Raw genomic sequence first — 24956 nt, 5'->3', positions numbered from 1 at the left:
TGAAGTCACATTTGAACAAAGGACCTCCTATCTCTGGGTCTGGCTCTCAATTCACTGAGCTACCCAGCAGCCCCTATTATATAGGATTTTGACAAAGGTTTCTTATACACAAATCACCCATGAATCACATGAGAGGAACTCAAAACGCAAATTTGGGTTAACCCAAAACAAGAGTACTTTGGGTGGATTCAGGACCTGGGGGAACCCCAGTTTCTTTGTAGCAATCTCTAGCATTCCTTGAGAGTTACTGAGATCAGAGTGATCTTCTGGGTGCAAACAGTGCACATAAAGTTAGGTTCAAACAAGATTAATAAAAGATAAATAATAACCCATAGTAACACCAGTGTTCAGGACTCCTCAGGGTTAATGATGTCTTCTGGCCATGCCATTATGCTGTTCCTGCCCCGCCAGTTCCACACTGGTGTCTGCAAAACCTCTCTTGCTTTGACCGTGCTCCCCTGCACAAGTTAGCTCTTTCAGAGTGTTTGCTGTCCTTGTTGGGTGACCAGTCTTCCTATCATGCACAGCTCCCTTGCCCATGTGGCTGTGGATGAATCTCTCTGTTTCCAGCTTGGGTTTCATCTGGAATCCTTAGCTGGAGTCCTCTCTTCCTTACTATAAGATGCTTGGGGGAACAAGGAAGAGAGCTGCTTTTTTTCTTTTAGGTTCCAAGCCCTGAGGCTTTCTATAACTCTTTTAGAATGATGACACTCTCAGCTGGAGGACCAGCACACTTAAAGAAAAACCACAAACCTTCCTGGGTTGTTTTTTTCTTTTTCCTTTCCAGCAGTGATGATTCTCATTTCTTTCCATTTTGATTAGAGATTTTTTTTTTAATCTCCAGTTTAAGATTCTTTGCCGAGAGCTAAAAGTGCTCTTGAACACAGGTCAGAGGGACGTTTCTAGCTGTCTCACTAGTCCCCTATTTCTTGGAAATGAGGCGTTCCTCTCTCTTCTAGATTCCAGTGGGTATTCTCTGCCTCCTCATTGGTGTCTGATGGCTAGACCACACCTCAATGCCTTCATTTCAAGGCTGCCCCCTCAAAAACTGTCAAGGTCTGAGGCACTCCCAGCTCTCCATTCCCAAACTCCTTCTCTTCCATATACATGAGTGGGCAAGGGTAAAAGACTAAGAAAACCAAGCTAAATTCAGAGGGGGGGGGGGCAAGTTTATCATCTATTTTTTAAACATCAGTTGGTTGATTTGAGTGTGATCTGAGCCTCACAATAACCCTTCGAAGTAGAACACTAGATATTTTTTTAAATTATATTTAATTGATTAATTTAGAGCATTTTTCCAGGATTACAAAAATCATGTTCTTTCCCTCCCCTCCCCCCCAACTCCTTCCCATATCTGATACACAATTCCACTGGGTTTTACATGTGTCATTGATCAAGACCTATTTCCATATTATTAACGTTTGCACCAGAATGATCACTTAGAGTCTACATCTCCAATCATATCCCCATTGACCCATGTGATCAAGCAGTTGTTTTTATTCTGTTTCTACTCCCACAGTTCTTTCTCTGAATGTTGATAGAGAACACTAGGTATTTTTATCCCTGTTTTAAGAAATAGCTAAAAATCAGAAAGGTTAAGCAACCTACCTAAGAATATACATCTAGAAAGTACCAGGTCTAGGACTCAAACAGAAGTTCATATATAATAAAAATGTGTAAGTGATCAGGAACCTTTTTCACTAAACACAGATTCCTCTGTTAACTGAAATTCCTTTAAAGGGGATATAATATATTTTTATATATTACTAACAAATGTCCTACAAGAAGAGGTAGAGATACTCCATTTAAAATAACTATAGATAGAATAAAATACCTGGGAGTATACTTGCTTCAAAAAACTAAGGAACTACATGAACATAATTATAAGACACTTTTTACACAGATAAAGCCATATCTAAACAATTGGAGAAATATTAATTGTTCATGGATGGGCCGAGCCAATATAATTAAAATAATAATCCTACCCTAAACTAATCTACTTATTCAATGACATCCCAATCTAATGACCAAAAAATTATTTTATCAAGCTAGAAAACCACAATAAAATTCATTTGGAAGGAGAAAAGATCAAGAATAGCAAAAGAATTAATAGGGAAAATGTAAAGGACAGAGATCTAGTCATACCAAATTTTCAAATGTATTATAAGGCAGTAATGATCAAAAATATGTTGTATTGGCTAAGAAATAGAAAGGTAAATTAGTGGAACAGAGCACACATACAACTAACAGTAGTACAAGATGATAGTAACCTTATATTTGACAAAAATATAGATCCAGAGTATTGGAATAAGAAATCACTGATTTGTAAAAATTACTGGAACAAATGGAAAGTAGTTTGGCATAAACTAGATAAAAACCAACATATTACTCCATACACTAAAAGACCAAAATGGATATGTGATCAAGACATAATAGGAGATATCATAAGCAAATTAGAAGAAAAGAGAAAATAGTACTTATCAGATTTATTAATAGAAGAGAAGTTTGACTTTAGACTTCCAGGTAATCATGGCTGCAATCTAGACGCCGCACGCTTCCTCTCCCCAGCACCGAACGAAATAGACTACATCAAAGGAGCATAAAATCACCTTTGGAGGAACAGAAGGACTCCCCAGTACCCCACAGAGGCAAAGGTACGTGGGGCTTGAACATTTCCACACTAAAATAAGAAGGAAAAGCTTGCACAGAAAAGTGAACTGAGCCGCCCTTCCCCCACCCCACCTCCCCCACTAAACCAGAGTGAGCTACCTGAGCGCTCACCGGGACAGCGAGTGAGTGGGGAGCGTCTCTGTCTGGGGGGGCACTCCAGGGTCCTTGGGATCTGGGGACTGCCAGGAAAAAACGTCTCAGGGCGCTTTCACTGGAGAATCCAGTGGACCTGGACTTGGGGCGGGCTGCGCTGAACAACGCGTGCTGATTATCTGGGCGGAGCTGAATACCTGGGCTCGGAGGCTGGGAAGAACTAGTCTGAAGCAACCTAAATTCACAGAAAAACCGCTCTTATAACCCAGACCCCAGACCAAAAAGGAAAGGGAAATAAAACCACCAAAGGGATGGCTCACATGGCCTAAAATCAAGCCTCCAGGAAGAAAGGGAAAAAAGTGACTATTGAAAACTTTTATGGTGGAAGTACCCAAGGAAAAGAGGAGAATGAGGAGGAAATCCAAAAAAATTCAGAACACGCCTCCCAAAATGGAAACTATCAACAAGCTCTGGAAGATCTCAAACTGGAACTTATCCAAAAGATGGAAACCTTCTGGAAAGAAAAATGGGAGAAAGAGATCAGCTGTCTGACAGATAAGACTGCTCAATTGGAAAAAGAACTCGAAGCATCCAATAGAAGGGCAGACAAGGCTGAAAAGCAAATCCAGTCCCTAATGACCAGAATTAAGCACCTCGAAGAAAGTGAGATGATAAAACAGCAAGAATCAATAAAGCAAACCCAAATAATTAATGAATTGGAAGAAAACATAAAATATCTCACTGAGAAGGTCACGGACCTGGAGAACAGAGGAAGACGAGAAAATCTCCGTATCATCGGTCTCCCAGAAAAACCAGAGGTAAACAACAAATTGGATATTATTCTAGAGGAGATTATAAAAGAAAATTGCCCCCACGTTCTGGAGCAAGGGGGCAAAATAGAAATAGAAAGGATTCATAGAACACCTTCTATACTAAATCCCCAAAAGACAACGCCTAGGAATGTAATTGCCAAATTCAAGAGCTTCCAAGTAAAGGAGAAAATCCTACAAGAAGCCAAGAAGAAGAGCTTCAGATATAAGGGGGCTCCCATAAGGATCACACACGACTTAGCAGCTAACACACTAAGAGACCGCAAAGCATGGAACACGATATTTAGAAAGGCAAGAGAGCTGGGTCTCCAACCAAGAATCAACTACCCAGCAAAACTGACTATATACTTCCAGGGGAAAGTATGGGCATTCAACAAAATAGAAGATTTCCAAGCATTTGCTAAGAAAAGACCAGAGCTCTGTGGAAAGTTCGATATCCAAGCACAGAAAGCAAGAGAAACATGAAAAGGTAAATATGAAAGAAAGGGAAAAGGAGATAAATCTTATCTTTCTCTTTAAGTCAAACTCCCTTCTATAAGGACTACATTTACATCTAATTATATATATTAATATGTGGGGAAAATGTTTTGTGTAACTCTCATAAATTGTATCATCATAAGAGTAGTTAGAAGAAACATGCATAGGGAAAGATTGGGGAATTAAGAAGATTTGGGGAAAGTTGGGGCAAAAAAAGGAAAAGGGAGGGGGGAACCGTGATAATACTAAGATTAACTTCAAGAAATAGGGGGGGAATCAATAGAATAAACTTTCCCATATAAAGATACACATGGGAAGGGGAGGGGAAGAACTCTCATATGAGAAGGAGAGGAAGAGAGCGTGAAGTGGAATTACTTAAACCTTACTCTCAGTGAAATCAAATCTGAGAGGGAAGAACATCTAGATCCAGTGGGATCCTGAATTCTATCTTATCCATTAGGGCAAGAAAGAAAGGAAAATTAAGGAGGGGGAGGGGGGAGGGAGTACAAAAAGGGAGGGAAGGAGAGGGGGGAGGGGAAGGGAGCATAAAAAGGGAGGGGCTAGAAAGGGAAGCATCTCAAGGGAGGGGACTAAGGGGACTGACCTAAAGTAAATCACTGGTTCAAAAGGAGAAAGCTAAAGAAAAAAGGTCAGAACTAGGGGAAGACATCAAAATGCCAGCGAATCCACAAATAACAATCATAACTTTGAATGTGAATGGGATGAACTCACCCATAAAACGCAGACAAATAGCAGATTGGATTAGAACACAAAACCCTACCATATGTTGTCTTCAAGAAACACATATGAGACGGGATGACACTCACAAGGTTAGAATTAAAGGTTGGAGTAAGACCTTCTGGGCCTCAACCGATAGAAAGAAGGCAGGAGTTGCAATCATGATATCTGACAAAGCCAAAGTACAAATAGACCTGATCAAAAGGGACAGGGAAGGTAAATATATTCTGCTAAAAGGAAGTATAGACAATGAGGAAATATCACTAATCAACATGTATGCACCAAATGGTATAGCATCCAAATTTTTAATAGAGAAACTAGGAGAATTGAAGGAGGAATTAGACAGTAAAACCATATTAGTGGGAGACTTGAACCAACCACTATCAAATTTAGATAAATCAAATCAAAAAATAAATAAGAAAGAGGTAAAAGAGGTGAATGAAATCTTAGAAAAATTAGAATTAATAGACATATGGATAAAAATAAATAGGGACAAAAAAGAATACACCTTCTTTTCAGCACCACATGGCACATTCACAAAAATAGATCATACACTAGGTCATAGAAACATGGCACTTAAATGCAGAAAAGCAGAAATATTAACTGCAGCCTTTTCAGATCACAAGGCAATTAAAATATTGATCGGCAAGGGTACATGGAGACCCAAATCAAAAATTAATTGGAAATTAAATAACATGATACTCCAAAATCGGATAGTTAGAGAAGAAATCATAGAAACAATTAACAATTTCGTTGAAGAAAATGACAACGGCGAAACATCCTTTCAAACCTTATGGGATGCAGCCAAGGCAGTACTTAGAGGAAAATTCATATCCCTGAGTGCATATATTAACAAATTAGGGAGGACAGAGATCAATGAATTGGAAATGCAAATCAAAAAACTTGAGAATGAACAAATTAAAAACCCCCAGAAGAAAACCATACTAGAGATCCTAAAAATTAAGGGAGAAATTAATAAAATAGAAAGTGACAGAACTATTGAGCTAATAAACAAGACTAGAAGCTGGTACTTTGAAAAAACAGACAAAATAGACAAAGTACTGGTTAATTTAATTAAAAAAAGGAAAGAAGAAAGGCAAATTAATAGCATCAAGGATGAAAAGGGGGATCTCACCTCAAATGAAGAGGAAATTAAGGCAATCAATAGAAGAGAAGTTTATGAGTAAATAAGAATTGGAGAGCATTGTAAGATATAAAATGGATAATTCTGAGTACATTAAACTGAAAAGTTTTGTATAAATAAGACAAATGTTGCCAAGATTAGAAGGAAAGCAGAAAATTAGGGGGAAATTTTTATAGACCTCTCAGAGGTCTCATATTGAATATATGTAGAGGGTACAGCTGGGTGGCTCAGTGGATTGAGAGCCAGGGCTAGAGATGGGAAGTCCTGGGTTCAAATATGTCCTTAGACACTTGCTAGCTATGTGACCCTGGGCAAGTCACTTAATTTCCATTGCCTAGCCCTTACCACTCTTCTGTATTGGAACCCATGCACAGAATTGATTCTAAGATGGAAAGTAAGGGATATATATATATATATATATATATATATGTATGTGTGTAACATATAAATACATATGAAAGTGACAGAGAACTTTGTCAAATTTATGGGAATAAGCCATTCTTCAATTGATAAATGGACAAAAGATATGAACAGGTTTTGGATAAAGAAATCAAAGCCATATATAGGTACATGAAAAAATGTTCTAAATCACTGTTGATTAGGGAAATACAAACCAAAACAATTCTGAGGTATCTCACACTCATCAGTTTGACTAAAGTGATAAAAGAGCAAAATATCAAATGTTGGAGGGGATGTGGAAAAGAGAGGGCACTAATACACTACTGGTAGAGCTTTGAACTGATGCAGTCATTTTGGAAAACAATTTGGAATTATGCACAATTTAAACATTTTTTTAAAGTAAAAGGGATGCGATAGCCTTTGATTCACGGTTACTTCAAAAGAGAGACTTAATTTATATTAAGGTATAAACAAATAAAAGGTCAGCTAAATAGCTTGGTGAACAGAGTGGTGGCCCTGAAGTGAGGAAGACATATTCCTGAATTCAAATCTACCCCGAGACAGTTTCTAGCTGTGTGATCTTAGGTGAGTTTCTTAGCCCTGTTGGCTTCAGTTTCATCAAATATAAAATGAAACGGGGAAGAAAATGGAAAACCATTCCAGTTTCTTTGCCAAGGAAATTCAAAATGGGGGTACAAAGAGTTGGATTTGACTGAAAAAGGACTGAACAAACAACTATATCATAAGGTAAGTTTGATTTAATCAAATCAGATCAAGAAAGTATCAGATCCTTTTTTCAGAGTAAACTGAAAATGAATGGAGGCTTGGTAGAGGCAAAGACAAATTTACTATGTTCTAAAAAAAGGAAGGTTTATTAGAGCTGCTACATGCTGCTACCACTAAGTGAGGTGAAAGAGGATGGGCAGACCGCACATTTCCTCAAATATCTGTCGAGAGGTTTTTCTGGCTGTCCCTAAAACATCTAAGCACCTTATCTTGGTAATTTTCTAGGCTTCCCAGATGCCCAATTTGCCTTTTCTTGACCATTTCCCTCTCTGTACTTTTTGGTCACAAACAGGCAGAAATTTAGGAATCACTTAATATAGAATCTATTTTGAAATGAGGAGCCTATTTACAGCTTTTTTTTTGCTATCATTTTGGTTTTTTTATTCTTTTCAAATCTTCAGGCAATATGTACAGAAATGAATGACATTAAGAGTTTTGTTGTTTTTTAAAGACCCTAGAATGGACAGATCTGATGTCAGAGAGGCACCCCGGAGAAGTGCACCCCCCCCAGAATACATATCACCCCTTCACCAGAGAAGGGAGGATAACTGAGACCAGAGAGGGGGATGACCCAGTGCCAACCTCAGTCCCTCGAGGACCCTGGAAGACAGGCTGCCAGGGCCTGGGGGAAGCTGTAGGGGGACTGGTGGTGGCGTGATAGTCCTGACCTTCACTGAGGAAAGCTTGGTAGGTTTTTAAATTTTGTCTATTTTTTTCCAGGGAGCGGTCAAGGAAGGAATTGAGTAGTTCTAGTTAAATATTAAGTGAGTATTCCTGGAATGTTAACCCCAAACTCTATTTTAAGAAATTGTGCCATTTTCCTTTTTAAAGATTCCTATAAATATGATCTCAGATTGTCTTGGGCAGATTAAGAAGTGTTTGAGAATAGGATTTGGATTTCTGATCCAGGGAATAAAATACAGAAGTGACTTTTGTCCAGAGTACATCTAATATGGTCTGAGAAGAGCATTAATACATTCATATTTGTCTAAAGTCTTTCAAATGTCATCAAAAAGGTTTTAAGCTAAAAAGGAAAAGGGGGAAGATAATTGCATAGACCCACCTCCCAAGATAGATGTCATAGAGAGTAACTGTAATGTAGGAAGGATAAAATACCCAGAAATACTCAGGAGAGAAAATCTAAGAAAGGAACAAGCAATTCAAGCCATGACTGGACACAAATGCAGAAACGAAGGCGAGCAAGAAAACCAAACTACTCAGGCAAAGAGGCAGATTTGACCTCATAACTATCGCTGAGATTTAGTGGGATAGAGATGCTTCTAGAGCCATGTTCTAGTTCTGTGTTAATGAAGGAACAGGACCTAAAAAAGTCAGAAGCAGAGGAGCCCTGCCCTACTAAGGACCAGCACGGTATAGTGCAAAAGTACTGGATTTGAGATGAGAGGATCAGAGTTCAAGTCTTGGTTCTGACACTTGTCTGCATGGTCCTGGCCATTGGTTTCCTTCCCAACAGATGTAACGGTGAAGGGCAGAGCAGGTGAATGGCACCGTCCCCTCCACGTTGGGGAAGGGCTGGCAGGGATCATCAGGAACCACAGCTGTCTCTACCCACTGGTGCCAGACCAAAATGTGGTCTTCTCATAACATCTCCACCCCTAGTCTCTCTTACTGTGGAAGGATGGAGGAAGTCCAGAGGTCCAGGCACAGAGTGACCCGTCTGCTACCTAGCTGCCCCAACCCCCTGGTCTTTCTTAAAACTTGCGCTACATAGCAAAAACATCACTTTGAGACACAATTAAAATGATCTTAATTTTATCTAGACATGATTTTAAAATACAAATAACCAATCAGTAAGCAAATTTTAATTAGCACTTAGCAAAAACCCCATTCCACTTTTTGTATATGGCAATACAACAGAAATAGAGTGAAGTAAATTCATCACTGTTCCAGTGGTCTCTTTGAGTTGATATACTTCAGTCACTCTTTAATGGATTCTCTCTCTCTCTCTCTTTTAAACCCTTAATGCCATCTGCCTTTTCTATTCCAAGGCAGAAGAGTAGTTAGGGCTAGGCAACTGGCATTAAGTGACTTGCCCAGGGTCACAAAACTAGAAAGTTTGAAGCTAGGACCTTCCAACAAACTCTACACCTGGCTCTCTATCCATTGAGCCATCGAGCTGCCCTGATGGATTCTCTCAAGAAGTCAAGCAATAAACCAAGGAAAGAAAACATTTTATGAGTCAAATCTCCTAGAAAATGTTTTGCATCTACTGTTTTTGTGGCTGCTCCTGTCTCCACCACTGCTCTCTCTTTCTCTTTACTGAGATATTTTATGTATTTATTTTTTCGTTTCAATTAATTAATTAATTTTGAAGATTTTTCCATGGTTACACGATTCACGATCCTCCCTTTTTCCTTCCTCCCCCCTCCAACTGATGAGCAATTCCACTGGGTTATATATGTATTCATGTATAATTGGTTCAATTATGGGTTTGAACCCAAAAATGGGTTCAAACCCCATTTCTATATCATTTACATTTGCAATAGAGTGATCTTTTAGTGCCCAAACCCCAATCATATCCCCATTGAACCCTGTGATGAAGCAAATGTTTCTCTTTACAGAGACATTTTAAAAAGGCCACTGCAGATGGAAAACTACCCTTCAGTTTTGGTCCTTTGATAGAGAACTTCGTTTCTTCCCATTTCTTTCTGGGAAAAAATAGAATTCCAAGGACCTTTATTCTCTTAGGCTTCCTCACAAGGTAGTCAAGTCTTAGCAGAATAACTGTTACTTTCAAAATGAGGAAGTTGTATTAGGTGACCTCTCACATTCCTTTTGGGCTGCCAGGTGGCCTGGTGGATAGACTACCTGGTCTGGAGCAGGAAGACTCATCTTGGTGAATTCAAATCCAGCCTTAGGCATTTACTAGCTGGGTGATCCTGGGCAAGTCACTTAACCCTATTTGCCTCAATTTCCTCATCTGCATTATAATCCAGAGAAGGAAATGACAAACCATTCCAGTATCTGCCAAGAAAACCCCAAATGGGATCACAAAGAGATGGCTATAATTGAACAATGATAACAAAAAGGTCCCCCTCTATCTCTAAATTTATTATCCTAAGAAATATTTATATTTTAAAATCTAGGCACTGAAGAGGAGTGGGGTGGGGAATGATAAAGAGTTTTCCAATAAAGATCCACAGAGGTAAAAATAGCTGCAATATTGTCAGTGGAGTATTAGCAGACCTCCTGGCCAGGAAAGAGAAAACAGATGAAGGTGTTGGGAGGGAGAGCATAATTCTGACTAAGAAACATGATATAAGTAGAGCTGGGGGATTTCGAATTCTGTGGACACCTTTTGGAGCGCTCTCTCTCTCTCTCTTCTCTCTCTCTCTCTCTCTCTCTCTCTCTCTCTCTCTCTCTCTGTCTCTCTGTCTCTCTGTCTCTCTGTCTCTGTCTCTCTGTCTCTCTCTCTGTCTCTCTGTCTCTCTCTCTTTTTCTCTCTCTCTCTCTCTCTCTCTTTCTCTCTCTCTCTCTCCCTCCCTTTCTTCATCCCTCCCTCTGTCCTTACTCCCCTCCCTCCCTCTCTCTGTCTCTGTCTGTCTGCCTCTCTTTCTCTCTTTGCTAAAAGCAGAGGAGCTAATAATTTCTCGATTTACCTTAATTATAATTTCATACTTTTCAAAGAGGTTGGGGGAGGAGCCAACAAAGGGAAATTCTCTTCTGGATCTGATTCTTCCTTCCAGGAGAGGACTCCTTGCTGGGATAGTAATTATGGGTACCCTGAAGGTAAATGACTATTTCATCTTAGAATCTGAGATAAAGTGAGGGAAGCTCATATACTGTCACACACCCACATCTTAGGGGAACAGATTTAAGAAGGATCGGGGGAAAATAAATAGGATCATATTGCCTTAAATTCTAAAGAGTGACCCAGCCCAAGAATTATGGAATTATATTCTGAAACAAACAAACAGTTCTGTTTAGGAGGAAAGAGAGGAGGTATCGAAAGAGACAATGATTGCTGTGCAAGGCATGAATCAACCATGATCTTTCTTTCTTTCTTTTTAAAATTTTCATTTGACTTTTATTTTTTCTAAGCAAATAGTAACAATTTAACATTTAAACATTTTGAGTTCCCTCCCTCCTGTCTCTTTTCCTTAGCAAGCCAAGCAATTTGATATAGATCATGCATGTGCAGTGAGGCAAAACATTTCCATATTAGCCATCCAACTAAGATTTTTCAAAACACATGGACAAAAAAAGAAAACAAGGGCAGATAGCAACAGATGAATATAATCCTGTGAGAACAGTGGCAGAGATGGCTCAAGTTCAGAAGGAACTGAGACTGTCAAGGCAAACAAAAAGCTTTGTTGGTTTGATTTTGTAGCTATTTGTTGGAAAGGAGGAGTAGAAACACTTCTGACTGTGGACAGAATGGTGATAATTGAGGAGGGAGAGAAAGCAGAACAATTCCTATTCTTATTTTGTTTCTATTCCTCTGCCCAGTAGAATAACATTGGAATGAATGAATAAAGCTCTTACTAAACAATCTTGGGTAGCTAGTAGGCACAGTAGATAGAATGCTGTGCCTGGAATCCAGAAGATCTGAGTTTCAAAAATCCCTCCACAGACACTTACTAGCTGTGTGATCCTGGGTAAGTCACTTACCCTCTGTCTCAGATTTCTCATCTGTAACTAGGGGACTATAAAAGAAGCTCATTCCTAGGGTTATGAGGATCAAATGAGATAACACTTGCAGAATGTCTGGCACATAGTAAGCAGCATAGAAATGTTAACTATTATTATTAAACAAAGCTATATGCAAAACACTGGACATACAAGACAATTCCTGTTCTCAAGGAGATTATAGTCTAACAAGATATGTGGCACATATGGAAGATTTCAACTGCAAGTCAGATGGAAAAGTCCCAAAGCAAAGCAGATGTGAGTGCTTCTTCCTTAAAACTAGGTCTAAATAATTGGAAAAATATTAACTGCTCATGGGTAGGATGAACTAACATAATAAAAATGACAATCCTATCCAAATTAATTTCCTTATTTAGTGCCATACCCATCAAACTACCAAGAAACTTTTTACTGAAATAGAAAAAACCATAACAAAGTTCACTTGGAAGAACAAAAGATCAAGGATATCCAGGGAAATCATGAAAAAAAATGTGAAGGAAGGAGGCCTTGCAGTCTCAGATCTCAAACTATACTATACAGCAGTGGTCATCGAAACCATATGGTACTGGCTAAGAAACAGAAAGGAAGATCAGTGGAATAGACTGGGGGAAAGCGACCTCAGCAAAACAGTCTATGATAAGCCCAAAGATCCCAGCTTTTGGGACAAAAATCCACTATTTGACAAAAACTGCTGGGAAAATTGGAAGACAGTGTGGGAGAGATTAGGTTTGGATCAACATCTCACACCCTACACCAAGATAAACTCAGAATGGGTGAATGACTTGAATATAAAGAAGGAAACTATAAGTAAATTAGGTGAACACAGAATAGTATACTTGTCAGATATTTGGGAAAGACTTTAAAACCAAGCAAGAGTTAGAAAAAAATCACAAAATGTAAAATCAATAATTTTGATTACATTAAATTCAAAAGTTTTTGTACAAACAAAACCAATGGAACCAAAATTAGGAGGGAAACAACAAATTGGGAAACAATCTTCATAACAAAACCTCTGACAAAGGTCTAATTACTCAAATTTACAAAGAGCTAAATCAATTGTACAAAAAAATCAAGCCATTCTCCAATTGATAAATAAATAAGTAAGGGACATGAATGGGCAATTTTCAAATTAAGAAATCAAAACTATTAATAAGCACATGAAAAAGTGTTCTACATCTCTAATAATCAGAGAAATGCCGATCAAAACAACTCTGAGGTATCACCTCATACCTAGCAGATTGGCTAACATGACAGGAAAGGAAAGTAATGAATGCTGGAAGGGATGTGGCAAAGTAGGGACACTAATTCATTGCTGGTGGAGTTGTGAATTGATCCAACCATTCTGGAGGGCAATTTGGAACTATGCCCAAAGGGCGATAAAAGACTGTCTACCCTTTGATCCAGCCATAGCACTGCTGGGTTTGTACCCCAAAGAGATAATGGGGAAAAAGACTTGTACAAGAATATTCATAGCTGCGCTCTTTGTGGTGGCAAAAAATTGGAAAATGAGGGAATGCCTTTCAATTGGGGAATGACTGAACAAATTGTGGTATCTGTTGGTGAGGGAATACTATTGTGCTCAAAGGAATAATAAACTGGAGGAATTCCATGTGAACTGGAAAGACCTCCAGTAATTGATACAGAGCAAAAGGAGCAGAACCGGGAAAACATTGTACCCAGAAACTGATACACTGTGGTACAATAGAATGTAATGGACTTCTCTACTAGCAGCAATGCAATGATCCAGAACAACCTGGAGGGATCTATGAGAAAGAACACTTTCCACATCCAGAGAAAGAACTGTGGGAGTAGAAACACAGAAGAAAAACAACTGCTTGATCACTTGGGTCGATGAGGATATGATTGGGGATGTAGACTCTAAATGAACATCTAGTGCAAACATCAACAATATAGAAATAAGTTTTGATCAGGGACACATGTAAAACCCAATGGAATTGTGGGTCAGCTATGGGAGGGAGAGGGAAGTGAAGGAACATGACTTGTAACCAGCTAAATTGACTAATTAAATAAAATCAATCAATCAATAAATAAATACTGCTGATAATAAAAAAATTATTTTAAGTGTTTTTCCATGTTTACATGATTTATTTTCTATCCCTCCCCTCTCCCAGAGCCAACAAGCAATTCCACTGGGTTGTACAAATGTTATCACTTCATATTTATTTCCATATTATTAATTTTTGCCAAAGAGCAATTTTTATAGCCTAAAACTCAAATCCCATGCCCAAATATACATGTGATAAGTGATGTCATATGATTTTCTTTTGTATTTCTATTTCCATAGTTCTTTCTCTCAATGTGGATAGCATTCTTTCATATAAATCCTTCTAGAGTGTCCTGGCTTGTTGCATTGATCCTAGTAACATAGTTCATTATTGTTCCATGATATTTTATTTTCTGTGTACAACGTTCTCCTGGTTCTGCTCATTTCACTCTGCATCAGTTCATTGAGGTTCAATCCTTACATCACAATAGTATTCTATCACCATTATATACCACAATTTGTTCAGCCATTTCCCAATTGAAGGACATCCCCTCATTTTCCAGTTTTTGGCCACCTTAAAGAGTGTAGCTATGAATATTTTTGTACAAATATTTTTCCTTATTATCTCTTTGGGGTACAAATCTAGTAGTAGTATTGCTGGATCAAAGGTATGCATTCTTTTAAAGGCCTTTGCTCATAATTTGAAATTGCCTTTCTGAATGGCTGGATTAATTCACAACTCCACCAGTAATTCATTAGTGTCCTGATTTTGCCACAACTCCTCCAATATTTATTATTTTCCTTTACTGTCATATTGACCAATATACTAGATATGAGGTGGTAGCTCAGCATTGTTTTGATTTGCATTTCTCTAATTATGAGAGATTTAGAGCACTTTTTCATGTGTTTATTGATAGTTTTGATTTCTTCATCTGAAAACTGCCTATTCATGTACCTTGCCCATTTTTCAATTGGGGAATGGTTTGATTTTTTTTCTACAATTCATTTAGCTCCTTAAAAATTTGAGAAATTAGAACGTTGTCAGAGGTTTTTGTTATAAAAATATTTCCCCAATTTTTTTGCTTCCCTTCTAATTTTGGTTGCATTGGTTTTGTTTGTACAAAACCTTTTTAATGTACTATAATCAAAATTATTCATTTTACATTTTGTTGTGTTCTCTATTTCCTGCTTGGTCTTAAATTCCTTCCTTTCCCATAGATCTGGCAGGTATAGTATTCTATGTTCACCTCATTTGTTTATGATTTCCCTCTTTTTTGGGAAGAAATTTTATAACAAATATTTTTATAAAGATCTCATTTTTCAATATATAATAAACTAAGTCAAATTTTATAAGCATTCAAGTCGTTCCCCAATTGACAAATGGTCAAAGGATATGAATAGGCAGTTTATAGATTAAGAAATCAAAGTTATCAATAATCATATAAAAATGTCCTAAATCACTCTTGATTAGAGAAATGCAAATTAAAACAACTCTCAGGTACCGCCTCATACCTATCAGACTGGCCAGTATGAGAATAAAGGAAAATATTAATGCTGGAGGGGATGTGGCAAAGTTGGGACATTAATGCATTGCTGATGGAGTTGTGAACTGATCCAACCATTCTGGAGGGAAATTTGGAATTATGCCCAAAGGGCGATAAAAGAATGTCTACCCTTTGATTCCGTAATACCACTATTGAGTTTGTATCTCAAAGAGATAAAAAAATGAGAAAGGAACCACTTGTACAAAAATATTTATAGCTGCTCTTTTTTTGGTGCAAAGAATTAGAAATTAAAGAGATGTTCATCAATTGGGGAATGCCTGAACAAATTGTGGTATATGATGATGATGGAACACTGTTGGGCTTGGTCTCAATTTGTTAAGCATTTGGCATGTAGTACTTAAAAAATTGGTATGCTCAGAAGATCAAGCCTTTGTTCCTCAGTCATTTCATCTTTTGCTCATTACAATTAGACACAAAATGTCTCTCGTGTTTTGATATTTAAGTCTGAACCTCATGAGAAAATACAATAGCAGTTTTAAGTTATGGAAACATCTTTTAATTTCTCCTCACCACATGGTTCTGAGTCTTTTGTATCTTTAACATTTCTTTGATGAAGGCAGAATAAATAAATGCCTCGTACCACCAATAAAACCCCTGTCAAGAAGGGGCTGTGGCTTGGGAAGAAATCTTTGTATCTTAAGAAATGAAGAATATGGAGGTCATCTAGGTGGCTCAGTGATAGAAAGATAGGTTTAGAGACCAGAGGTTCTGTGTTTTTAGCTGTATGACCCTGGGCAAGTCACTTGACCCTCATTGCCTAGCCCTTACCACTCTTCTGCCTTGGAACCAATACTTAATATTGATTCTAAGACGAACGGTGAGGGTTTAAAAAAATGAAATGAAAAATGTGAAGAACTCAGAGAAACATGTAGTTTGTATAAATTAATGATGGATGAAACTAACAAAATAAGAAGAATAACACATACAGTGATTATAATTCTACTAAAGGATTACTAAAAGAAAGCCTAGCTTTGAGTAATTCAGAGACCAAGAGCAGTCTGGAAAAGTAGATAGGAAATAGTCATTATAACTACTGGTAAAAGTCCATCATTTTTCCTTTGATATAAGAGGGAAATTTTGATGAATGTACTGACAGAGGGAGGGAATGGAAACATCCAGAAATTATTGAGACTTAAAAGTAAAAACCATCAGCAAACAGTCCATGTGCAACATTCTGTCTGTCTCTTCTATTCGTTTACCTGGGACACTTGTGTGACTTGTAATTGGTCTAAAGAATGTGGAGACACTTTGTGTCTGTGTGAGGGATGGAGTTGGGGACAGATCTCGAGAGATGGCACTTTTGTGGGAAGAAGCACATGTGATTCAGAGGCAAGGGAAGCCAACCTCTCAATATGTCTCTGATTTCTAGATTGCCACCTGTAGTAAGCAAAGGAAGATTGCAAAAGGATTTTGCAAAATGAATTGCTTTTGATTGACAGGGACATGTAACAGAATCGCATGGGAGTCTGGGTCAAGATTCTAAGGTCCCAACTGAAAAAAAAACAGTCTTCTGGGGGAAGCTTTTGGAGATAGTGGGGATTTCCATCTTTTCTACAAGGTTTCTGGTCCTTTGTAAGATACCAGCTTTAGTGGAGAAAAACCTGCTTGTACTGACTGCTGGCAGTTGGACAGAAGACCAAAGAAGACCCATCCCTTCTCTGCTGGACCTACTTTGGACGTATCCTCTGGGATCTTGGCTCATTTACTGGACTCTGTTGTGAGGTTCTGTTTGGGGGAAAACTTCACTTATTTAGCCTAGATAAATTAGCCATTAAGATAGTATTAAGTGAATTTAGGTTTGGGGAATAAGATAAAGTACTTCCTTCTCCCTTGTTACCCTCCTTCCTCTCCCCTTTCCCATCAACAAATTTAAAATATTTATGTTTCCTCCTTTCTCCTTCCCCTTTAACAATCCCACCCTAACACACCCTAGAGACCATTTAGAAAGACTTTCTTTTTAGAGGATACTGGACCCTCTCTCTTGGTTCAGCTAAGATTTCAGCTCATTCATATCCCACTTCCCAAAACTTATTTTACTATGGTGTCTTTCTTGTTATTTTATAATCCAGATAACTCTTCTGACTTCTGTTTGCTGTTTCTTTGGGTAAATGGGTTTACTCATTCTTTGCTATTTGTGATTGTCTTTTTTTGTAACCAGTGTTTGATGAAAATAGGCCAAGCTAACCGATATGAAATTTGGGCTGAGAGATTAAGGAATTAGCTTTTGTTCTGCATTTATTATATTATTATATCCTATATATACTATATATATACATATATATATGTATATACCCTAGACAAGTATACTATATACCTACTATACTATTATACCCTAGACTAGGTAGAGAAAATTAATATTATTCCAGTTTAGTGCTTGTCTCTGAAATTCTAAAATAACATAGTATTCAATATTTCAAGAAAGAAGCAGGAGACCCAGTTCATACATTCCCTTAGGAGCCTGGTCCTAACATCAAGTTTTAAGTCAGGAAATAGACTGGAAGAATGAGTAAACAAAAAAGAATCCTATTTTTAAAAAGTTACCATAGTGTGAGGAATACTCAAAAAACAAACCCAGAAAGATAGAATGACTCCAAAACATCTAAAATCAAGGCCTCAAAAATATAGCGTTGGTACAAATTCAATTAGAATTCCTGGAAGAGATGAAGAGTATTGTAAAAATATATTTTTCATATACTATATTCATTTCTATATATAAGGGAAAATTACTATGCATTTCTGTGTTTAGGATCTCAGTCAGAAATACTGTCTAGTATGCTACTTTTTGCATTTTCTTTGTCCTTGGGAATCCAAAGGAATATCTTCCTTTTTGACAGAATTTGCTTAATAATTGAAAGGGGCAAGGGTTCTTTTCCTGTGTACATATTTCCTATGATATGGGGATGGAGAGGGGTGGATAGGTGGATGGACCACCTCTTAACCAGCTATCACCAATTAAAAATGTCTTGGGATGTTCAAGGGAGGGGCTGGATAATGAGCTCCTAAAAATTTATTTACCAGGCTGCCTAATCCAGTGGGGGTCGTCTCTGGTGTCTCTCATGAGACAACCATGGAGATTTACATCACTTTATTGGTTTATGATATTGGCCTAACCAATAAACCTGAAATAATTAATAAATTTACATTCTTATTAAAAATCAGGTTCTTGAGATAGTTTTAATCTTGAGATCATTTTTTAAAATAGAGAATTTTAAAACTGGAGAATGACTGAGGAAACTGTAGCATATGAATGTAATAGAATATTACTATTCTATAAGAAATGAGGCATTCCCCAAAGGGCACTAAAAGACTGTCTGCCCTCTGATCCAGCCATAGCACTGCTGGGTTTGTACCCCAAAGAGATAATAAGGAATAAGACTTGTACAAGAATATTCATAGATGCGCTCTTTGTGGTGGTAAAAAATTGGAAAATGAGGGGATGCCCTTCAATTGGGGAATGGCTGAGCAAATTGTGGTATATGTTGGTGATGGAATACTATTGTGCTCAAAGGAATAATAAAGTGGAGGAATTCCATGGAGACTGGAACAACCTCCAGGAAGTGATGCAGAGCGAGAGGAGCAGAGCCAGGAGAACGTTGTGCACAGAGACCAATACAGCGTGATACAATCAAATGTAATTGAATTTTCTCCTAGCAGCAAAGCAATGATCCAGGACAATTCTGAGGGACTTATGAGAAACAACACTATCCACATCCAGAGGAAGAACTGTGGGAGTAGAAACACAGAAGAAAAACAACTACTTGGATCACATGGGTCGAGTTGATATGATTGCAGATGTAGACTCTAAACAATCACCTTCATGTAAATATCAATAATATGGAAATCGGTCTTGATCAATGACACATGTAAAACCCAGTGGAATTGTGCATCAGCTACAGGAATGGGCAGGAGAGGAGGGAAAGAACATGAATCTTGTAACCATGGAAAAATATTCCAAATTAATGAATTAAATAAAATTTTCCAAATTTAAAAAAAAAAAAGGAGAGACATTCAAAAAAGCATGAGACAACCTGGATGACAAATAGTGCCTAGGTATACCCTCCCAATTCTCACCCCTCTGAGTAGTTGGTGCTTTTCTAGTCCTTTTGTTCATAAGCCCCCATCTAATATGTTTTCTATAAATCACCACTTAATATCTATCAAATATCAATTGACCAGTGAACATCAATTAATTTTACAACTGATTTTAATGAAAATATATAGCAAGAATTAAGGTTCAAAAGCTTCTGGAGCCACCTCTATCATTTTGGTCTATTGGAGAATGGATTCAAACATAAGGTGGTGTCTACTAAATAGTCCTATTGCCAAATTCACTTTAGGATATAGCTTAACTAGTGGGTTGTTATTATGGGATTGTTTAAGGGAAAGAGACAAGAGGGAAACGTCTAAATATTTTAAGTTTATTGATGGGAAATGGGAGAGGAAGGAGGGTAACAAGGGAGAAGGAAAAGTTCTTAATTTTATTCCCGAAACCTAAATTCCATTATTAATATCCTACTGGCTGACTTATCTAGGCTAAATAAGTTAAGTTTTCCCCAAACAGAACCTCACAACTGAGTCCAGTAAATGAGCCAAGATCCCAGAGGAAAAGTCCAAAGTAGGTCCAGGAGAGATTTGATGCTTCTCTACTTGGTCTTCAAACAAGCTGCCAGCAACCAGTTCAAACAGTCTTTCTCTCCTCTCAAGCTGGTATCTCACAAAGGGCCAGAAATCTTGTAGAAAGATGGAGATCCCAGAAAGAAGAAAAACTTCCCCCAGAAGTCTGTTTTTTTTCATTTGGGACCTTAGAATCTTGACCCAGGCTCTCAAGTGATTCTGCGTCACGTCCCTGTCCATCAGAATCATTTTGCAATCCTTTTTGCTTACTACAGGGTGAATCCTTACTTGTTTCCTTATGGAAAGCAATCTTGCTTGGAAGATAGAACATCTCAGCTGCTGGCCACTTCATTCGAGCTTGGGTCAAACAGGTTGTTCCCCAAAGCTGACTCCTTATCAGGCATGGCTGCTGCAGCTACTAGCAGCTACTTTCATGGGCTTCAGTTCTGGACCTCTGATGGCTCTTTTAGACTTTTCAAAGCTCACAGAGTTTAACCTGGTTTGTCCATATCCAATATTTATTTGATGAAGATCAGGAAAGAATAAACATAGTGAGAACAAACAAACAAAAAGGTAGCCTGTGTTTTGGGCCACATGGAAAGCTAAGTAGGGGATATGGAAGTCAAAGTACTATTTTCTCCTGTTGCTTTTGCCTCCTTCTCGCCATGAGGCTCACAGAATTTCTTCTTCTTAATCATTCTAAAGCTTCCAGGAAAGAGAAATTTCTTCTATTTGTTCAAACTTTCTTTGTGGACATTTTATTTTGACTTGGCAGCCAGCTAAAATGCTTTCGGTCACCACCCCATAAGCCAGGAAACAGAAAAAAAGATAACTATGCATATGCTAAAGGGGTGAACAGATACTTCCATACTCCGTGCCCAGAAGCAGGCTCACCACGCCTCTGACATGGATTGGTACCAGGTGGAATATGTTGTGCATTCTCAAAGGACTGAGCCCTCCCTGACTGGTCCTCCTATTACATATACAATAAATACAGCAATGTAAAGAAAAATAACACTAAATAGCAGCTGAATTCTTAAGTATAATGACGATTGTGGAGACCAGATGGCAAAACACACTTGCCTCTTCTTGATAGAGAAATAGGGAACCATAAATGAAGAATATTGCACATAAAGTCAGACCTGTTTTATTTTGTGTAGCTTCTCTCCATGTTATAATGAGAGTTTAACGGAGTAGGGGATAGGGACCTAACCTGCTGTTATATTTGAAAATGAAGATAAACTGAGAGACAAAGATCTGAGCATAATCAGTTTATAAGTTAGTTAGGCTAGCAGTAACCAATGAATTTGATCAATGGCCTCTCTCAATGACCAATGAATGCAAGGTAGGGTTTGTTTTTTGGGGGGGTGGGGTGGGGAAGATAATGCAAGTGGTTATATGATAATAGACAAAATTATGGGGTTGGGACAATATGATTGATTACATCAAGGAAGTTGGGCTAGTACCCATGTGGGGTTAGTGACCACTTCCCTTTGTCTTTAAGGAAGACTGATTGATTTATGGGAACCATCTGCATATTGCAGACCTTGTTAGTGGACCCATGTTAGTAGATTCACTGGAACCTAGAAAGGTTTGTTATAGAGATAATGGCTTTCCTTAATGGTGAAAGGACAGTTAAGGGACAATGTATCTTTTATAACTAGTTTCAAAACTTAAAGATAATGTCTTGGTATTTTCCCAGGGGTTTGAATATATGGTATTGCAATATTTATAGGGAAAATGGGTGGGATATGAAGAACAGGGGATACGGAAGGTTTTGTAGCAAGGAATGGAGGAGTTGAAGGGAGAGAGGGAATATGGCTGCTGGCGAGGAAAAAGGAGATAGATGCCCCCTGCCAAGAGACTTTTGAAAAATGGGGTTCCTGAGAAATGGGTCACTTATGATACCCTGAGGGGATGTCTTCTCTATAGAATGATGTAGAAGATACCCCAGAGCAGATTAGCACAGACCCTCCTGAGGGTCAAGCCTGCCCCCAGACTTAGTCCCCAGCAGGGTTCTAATAAGGACTGTTTATAGTTGACTGACTGTCCTGAGGTTCAGCTCCCTCTATGTCCCCTGAAATGTTAGTCCTCTTACCTGACTGTGATATCCAAATAAAGATAAATTTTAATAACAAGTTTGGATTGGGGAGGTATCAGGGAAGAGGGAAGGAGGGATTCCCTAAATGAGGTTTGAGTCTCTCTCTGCTTTTTTGAGCTGAGGTCAGGCCTTACAGGCTGGTGGAGGGTTTCTTTTATTCCTGTCTATGCTAATCTGTGCTAGTTTTCTGAATTTAAAAAGTTTTAGCAGTAGGCAGTGAAAGGAAGAAAAGTTCTGACTTTAAGAGCTGGTTGGGTCTGTCTCTTCAGGCTGATGCCCCTAAAGACCAGTCTTACAGTTCAAACTGCTTCCCTTAAGTGCTTTTGTCGATGACACAATCACAGGAATCCAGGGAGAGCACATAGTTGGGAAAATCAGGAAAATAGAGGCACTTCTATACAGAGATAGGGAGGGAGAGACTCCTCATAGTTCCAGGGCTAGGAAGGAAGTACTTGTCACAAGACCAACTGACACTCCCAGTGGCCCCTTCCCCCACCGTCTGTCTTGTCAACATCTTCTCTCTCCAATATTACCACTGTTGTTTGTTCCAACTCAATGGCAGAAAGTCCAGAACTTGACAAAGTTTTCCTTTCCTCAATTGTCCCCTTTTTTGTTGTGACCTTCCCAAGGTCACTTATTTTTATTATAGTTACCAATCTACTAAATCTAATTTCTTTTTTTTTTTAACATTATTTTATTTGGTCATTTCCAAACATTATTCACTGGAAACAAAGATCATTTTCTTTTCCTCCCCCCACCCCCCACCACCACCTTTCCCTCTCCCATAGCCGACGCATGATTCCACTGGTTATCACATGTGTTCCTGTTTCTAACCCATTTCCATGTTGTTGGTATTTGCATTAGAGTGTTCATTTAGAGTCTCTCCTCAGTCCTATCACCTCCACCCCTGTAGTCAGGCAGTTGCTTTTCCTCATTGTTTTTACTCCCACAGTTTATCCTCTGCTTGTGGATAGTATTTTTTAGATCCCTGCAGATTGTTCAGGGACATTGCATTGACACTAATGGAGAAGTCCATTACCTTTGATTGTACCACAGTGTATCAGTCTCTGTGTACAATGTTCTCCTGGTTCTGCTCCTCTCACTCTGCATCACTTCCTGAAGGTTGTTCCAGTCTCCATGGAATTCCTCTACTTTATTATTCCTTTTAGCATAATAGTATTCCATCACCAACATATACCACAATTTGTTCAGCCATTCCCCAATGGAAGGGCATCCCCTCGTTTTCCAATTTTTGGCCACCACAAAGAGTGCAGCTATGAATATTCTTTTACAAGTCCTTTTCCTTATTATCTCTTTGGGGTACAAACCCAGCAGTGCTATAGCTGGATCAAAGGGCAGACAGTCTTTTATCGCCCTTTGGGCATAGTTCCAAATTGCCTTCCAGAATGGTTGGATCAATTCACAACTCCACCAGCAATGAATTAGTGTCCCTACTTTGCCACATCCCCTCCAGCATTCATTACTTTCCATAGCTATACTTTCCATGTTAGCCAATCTGCTAGGTGTGAGGTAATACCTCAGAGTTGTTTTGATTTGCATCTCTCTGATTATAAGAGATGTAGAGCACTTTTTCATGTGCTTATTAATAGTTTTGATTTCTTTGGCTGAGAACTGCCTGTTCATGTCCCTTGCTCATTTATCAATTGGAGAATGACTTGATTTTTTGTACAATTGATTTAGTTCTTTGTAAATTTGAGTAATTAAACCTTTGCTAAATCTAATTTCTAACTACTTCCCCCCAAATAATAAACTTCCCTCATTTACTCTATAACTATTCTATGCTAACTTTATCTACTCTAAGGAATTCTATGCAGGAAAGTTTGGGTTAGGGTAGTTTTACGATTTTACAATAAATTCAGTACAATAAATGTTTGAACAAAACCATTACAAAAAAATTGGAATCTTAGTGTATTACTAATACTTCTTACTCTTGCAAAGTTAAACTAAAACAAATAGTTTTCCTATTTTATATATCTATTATTATTTGCAAGCTATTTTATTTATATATATTTCCATTAAATACAATTTCAGCATCAGCTTTACAATAAACAATTAAAGTTTACTATTTGCAAATGCAGCTTAAGTCTATTCCTATGTATAACTAATTGTCTATGCTATGCTTAACTTAACCTACTCCTAATCTATTCCCTACTTATTATAACTAATCTCTAAGGCCCTAGGCTAATCTATAACTTAATCTTATGTATAACATATATACATGCTATGCTAAATATTTAAAGACTCTATCACTATGTTACTAACCTCATTATAGCATATACATTATTTATAGAGATTATTTACATATAATTCAATAATATACATTGTTCCCTAATCTTGATGTCAGTCAAATAGAAATATCTATTGATCTTTCTATTTGCCTAAGACCTTATGGAACTAACTATATACATATTTACATTTTGCATAATAACAATTTCAGACATTTGTTTATTTAAACAAGGTCTCCCAATATATGTCAGTTTGTGATTCTGTGTTTTGTGTCTAATAGTTTTGTGTTGAATTAATACTTATCAAGTTTCTTCAGATTTCCACTTCTCATGTTGACTGATGGATCTCTTCTTTCTTCCAAGTTATGTAATGTTGCATGCTATTTCCCTAATATGTGAAATTAATTTTGCTTTATTTTGATGCACTCAGTTATATGTCTCATTTTCTGTCTGTCCTCTTCTTGTATAAACAAATGTACAAAGTTCAAAGTCTTAGCTATCCATTTCAGCTTTTTTTCTTCTTCTCTCTAGTAGTTATTAAACAAATTTACAAAGTTCAAAGTCTTAGCTGTCCATTTCATCTTTTCTCTTTGTTTTTTGTCTCTAGCAGCTTTTCTTGATGCTTTTCCTCTGGGTTG

This window comes from Monodelphis domestica, chromosome 8 (assembly GCF_027887165.1).
Source record: "Monodelphis domestica isolate mMonDom1 chromosome 8, mMonDom1.pri, whole genome shotgun sequence".
Lineage (NCBI taxonomy): Eukaryota > Metazoa > Chordata > Mammalia > Didelphimorphia > Didelphidae > Monodelphis > Monodelphis domestica.
The sequence above is the reverse complement of the archived record's forward strand: the minus strand, read 5'-3'. Positions refer to the sequence as shown.